General features: G+C 38.1%; 1 pseudogene; it reads right to left on the minus strand.

The window, feature by feature from the left end:
• Positions 1-1,945: 1,945 nt before the first annotated feature.
• Positions 1,946-4,101, minus strand: LOC116268858 (annotated as a pseudogene).
• Between the last annotated feature and the right edge of the window lie 1,184 nt (positions 4,102-5,285).

A 5,285-nucleotide genomic window follows, 5' to 3' on the forward strand; every position in this document is an offset into this window, starting at 1 on the left:
GCTCTCTCTCTCTCTGTCACTCTCACTCTCTGATGATAGAAAATATCATCAGGATATTAAAATATCCCTATCTTTTAGAAAGAGGTCAGAGGGGAAACCAGAGAGAAGATTTGAGGGGTGAGTATTACAAGTGATAAAACTTGAACAGATTATCAAACTCCAAATTACTCATGTGATGATGCTTACTCATTTGGGAGGGAAAGAGGGAGATCCCTCCCTCCATACACAAAAATTAATTTTTAGGGTATAAAATATCTGCATATAAAAACCAAAACTATGTAAGTATTAGAAGTAAATATAAAATATATGATACAAATCAAAAGTTTTTAAAAGAAAAACTTGACAAGTTGAGTACATAAAAGTTTTAAACTGCTACAAAAAAAGACAACTTGAACAAAGTTAAAAATAAGTGACAAGGCAAAAGATTGCTATATATGTATTACAAAGGATTCATATCCAAAATATGTTTTGTTTTGTTTTTGAGACAAACTCTCACTCTATAGTCCAGTCTGGAGTGCAGTGATGCAATCATGGTTCACTGCAGTCTCCACCTTACTAGCTCAAGGTATCCTCCAACCTCAGCCTCCTGAGTAGCTAGGACCACAGGTGTCCAACACCACATCCAGCCAATATTTAAATTTTCTGTAGAGAAGGAGTCTTCCTATATTGCTCAGGCTTGTCTCGAATTCCTGGGCTCAAGTGATCCTCTCACCTTGGCTTCCCAGAGAACTGGGATTACAGATGTGAACTACTGCACCCAGCCCGAGAATATGTTGTAAAGCTCCTACAAATCAAAATGAAGAGACTAAAAAAAGTTTACAGAATGAGCAAGAGATATGGGCTGACCATTCACAAAAGAGATCATACCAAACAACAACAACACAAAATGGTGCTCACCTTACTAGTAATTAGGAAAATGCAAAATAAGGCAAAAAGCCAGTGGCATTTTTGACCCTTTAGATTGTTACTAATAATGGCTTTCTGATAGAATCACAAATGTGTTCTCAGTGTTTTCCATATATTAATTCATTTAATCCTCACAGTAACCCTATGATTAGGTGCTATATTGTCATCCACATTTTACAGTTGAACTGAGGCACAATATGGTTTAGTAACTTATACTGAGGTCTCACAGCTAATAAGTGGCTCTAGAGTCAATGCTCTAACCATTTCATTACATTGTCTATCAACTGGTAGCAACCTTTCTGGATGATAATTTGGCTGTAATAAAAACTTTTAAATAAATACACACTCAGACACACAAACTGTGAATTATTGAGTAATCTGCTCTTTGGAATCAGAGGACTTAGGCTGGAGTATGAATCCACCTAATTACTACCAAGTGCAAACAAGTCACTTCACTTCTCTGAGTTTCAGAATTTTTATTGTATTTATTTTTATTTTTATAGATTTAGCAAGTACAAGTACAGGTTTGTTACTTAGATATTTGCAAAATAATTTTCATTTTAAAATGAAAATTCTATATGGTTGCATTGTCAAAATTAAAAGAGATTATATATATTAGAAATGCTTTGCAAATCAAAAACACTTTAAGACATTCTCTTATCTTACTGAATTTTTGTACTTTAAGAAAGCACTGGTGCTTGAGTTTTCGAATTTACTGAATAAAAATATTTCAGTGGAAAGCAGTAGTCTTTCTGAATTTCTTTTTTTTTTTTTTTTTTTGAGACAAAGTCTTGCTCTGTTACGGAGGCTGGAGTGCAGTGGTGCAATCTTGGCTCACTGCAACCTCTGCCTCCCTGGTTCAAGTGATTCTCCTGCCTTAGCCTCTAGGGTAGCTAGGACTACAGGCGCGCGCTGCCGCGCCCTGCTAATTTGTTTTGTTTTGTTTTGTTGCATTTTTAGTAGAAATGGGGTTTCACCATGTTGGCCAGGCTGGTCTTGAACTCCTGACCTCAAGTGATCCGCCTGCCTTGGCCTCCCAAAGTACTGGGATTATAGGCATAAGCCACTGCGCCCAGTCAGTCTTTCTAAATTTGATGAGCCCGTAATTTAAAAAAATTAAAAAATCAGTTTTGGAGTTGGTCATTAGCATTTTCAGGACAAAGTACTAGACTAAGAATTCAGCAGGCACTGGGAGTGGCAGATAATAAAGAAATAGGACTTATGGTGTTTTCCCTTCCGAGTTTACCATTTCATTGTGGTTATACAACATGCACACAGGCAAGAGCTTAACACTTACAAAATAGTAGAGATGCTATGAGGGTTCGTGCTAACAAAACACATACAGCAAAGTCCTTGAAAGCAGAAGGCTTTTGTGTTCAATAAGACCTAATTCATAATCCTGGCTTCTTCAGTTTCATAAACTAGAAATCACACTACCTACCAGGAAGGATTATCCTCAAAATCAAATTAGTGTAAATAAAATGCTTAGCACATACAGTGTCTAGCATAAAGTTAAGAGCTTCTGCTATTATTGGCTGCAAAGAGAAGTCAGAGAGAAGAGTGAGCACAATTCAGAACATTAGGCAGTAATTTAGTAAAGTATAGTGTCAGAGAACATTTTCTAGAAGAAATATGTTTCACACAGGCCTTAAAAGAGAAAAAGTAGAAATGACATTTTCCAAAATACTTACTTTTAGCATGGGAGTCTTTACATGCTGGGACAAATTAATCTGAGAGTGTGGTAACCACACAAGCAGTCAAAATTTTAAAAGAATAGGAATTTTGATGATGAATATAGGAAAAGTAAGTTGTACTATTTCTCCTATCAATTTATATCTACATACCAGTGCATAATCTGTTATAAAATTCATCACACTTTCAAAAAAAGAATGATAACCTCTCTGATTAAAAAAAAAATCAGATTTTCACAGAAAAAGCAACATGGATGCTTTCTACTATTAAATTGAAGTATTTTCTATCTAGAGGTAAAGCAGCAAGCAGAACTTCAGAGCAACTTAAATTCAAAGTTGGCTTTAAAAAAAAAAACTAATTGACTTTATTTTTTGAGCAGTTTTAGGTTTACAGAAAATTGAGTGGAAAGAACCAAGTTCTCATATACCCGCTCAACATTCTAGTTCCTCCTATTATTAATATCTTTCATTAGTGGTACATTTGTTACAACTGATAAAACGATGTTAATACATTATTTTTAACTGACGTCCATTAACATTAGTGTTAAATCTTTGTATTGTACAGGCATACATCATTTTTTGTACTTCACTTTATTGTGCTTCACAGATACTGCATTTTTTACAAATTGAGGGTTTCTGGCAACCCTGTGTCAAGCAAGTCTATTGGCACCATTTTTCCAACAGCCTGTGCTCACTTCATGTCTCTGTGTCAGGTTTTGGTAATTCTCCCAATATTTCAAAGCCTTTTCATTATTATTTTTTGAGAGTTTGTATTATTTTTAATTATTTTCACATACAGAAAACTCAACAGCATACATTTAATCCAGTTTGGTGGCAAGTTCTTTAGCCTTTGCCTTTTCCAGCATGGCAATGTAAACCACAGATGTGGGACCCAGCACATTGCCTTCCCCGTGATGGTGACTCTCATTATATTTCTCATTGTAATTGGTCCTGATAGCTTCCACCAGCTGAGCCAAAGCTCCTTTGTCTTCCGACTTAACGTGTGTGAAGGCAACAGTGGTGCAGGTCTTCCTGTGGACTAAGTGTCCCAGTCTTGCCTTCCTCTTGATAATGCAGTCAGGGACCCCCATTTTGTGACACACAGTAGGCAGGAAGACAACCAGCTCCATGGGATACAAGTCGTTTGCAGTCACCACCAGCTGAGTCTTCTTGTTCTCCACCAGCGTAGTGATAGTGTTAACTCCTGCTCAAAGGAAGGTGGTCTCTTAGTGGGGACGTCCCCTTTGCCAGCAGCTTTCTTCTTAGCCTGGGCCAACAGCCTCTGCTTCTTCTCTTGCTTTGCCTCTGGTCTGTACTCGGCCAGCTTAAGCAGTTGTGTCGCTGTTTGGCGCTCCAAGGCCTGTGTGAACTGGTTAATCACAGGAGGCACTTTTAGTGGGTTATAGAGGATAGCTCTTTGCCACTGCAAACTGATACAGCCGGGCCATTTGACAAAGCGGGTGAGGTCCCTTTTAGGCTGATGTCCTGTCCAATGCCAAAATTCTTAGGCCTTTTCTCAAACGGGATTCACACGTTTCTCGGCCTCCTGCTTCTTCCCAATAGCAGGGTCCGGAGCCACCTTCCTCCTCTTGGCCTTCTTTCATTTTGGCATCTTGGGCAGTGGAAGGAGTCATTATTATTACATGTGTTACACTGATCTGTGATCAGTGATCTTTGATGTTATTATTGTAATTGTTTGGGGGCTGCCACAAACCACATCAATATAAGACTGCAGGTTCAATCGGTAAATGTTGTGTGTTCTGACAGTTCCACTGACTGGTCACTCCCCCACATCTGTCCCTCTCTTCAGACCTCTCTGTTACCTGAGACACAACATTGAAATTACCCCAGTTGATAACCCTAAAATGGCTTCTAAGCATTCAAGTGAAATAATGAGTCTCATATCTCTCATTTTAAATCAAGAGCTAAAAACGTTTAAGTTTAGTGAGGAAGGCATGTTGGAAGCCAAGACAGGCCAAATGTTAAGCCTCCTGCACCAAATAGTTAGCCAAGTTATTAATGCAAAGAAAAAGTTCTTGAGGGAAATTGAAAGCACTACTCCAGTGAACACACAAATAGAAAGTGAAACAGTCTTATTGCTTCATATAAGCCTTATCGCATATATAGAGAAAGTTTCAATGGTCTGGCTAAAAGATCAAACCAGCCACAATACTATCTTAAGCCAAAGCCTAATCCAGAGCAAGACCCAAATTCCTTTTTAATTCTATGAAGGCTGAGAGAGGTGAGGAAGCTGCAGAGGAAAATTTGGAGGCTGGCAGAGGTTGGTTCATGAGGTTTAAGGAAAGAAACCATTTCTATAATGTAAAAGTGCAAGGCAAAGCAGCAAGTGTTGATGTAGAAGCCTCTGCAAGTTATCCAGATTTAACTAAGATAATTGATGAAGGTGGCTACACTAAACAACAGATTTTCAATGTAGATGAAACAGTTTTCTATTGGAAGATGTCATCTAGGACTTTCATAGCCAGAGAGAAGTCAATCCCTAGCTTCAAGACTTCAAAGGACAAGCTGACTGTCTTGTTAGGGACTAATGCAGCTGGTGACTTTAATTTGGAGTCAACATTCATCTACCATTTCAAAAATCCTAGGGCCCTTAAGAATTATACTAAATTGATTCTGCCTGTGTTCTGTAAATGGAACAAGAAAGCCTAGATGACAGCACATTGGTTT

This window comes from Papio anubis, chromosome 9 (genome assembly GCF_008728515.1).
Source record: "Papio anubis isolate 15944 chromosome 9, Panubis1.0, whole genome shotgun sequence".
Lineage (NCBI taxonomy): Eukaryota > Metazoa > Chordata > Mammalia > Primates > Cercopithecidae > Papio > Papio anubis.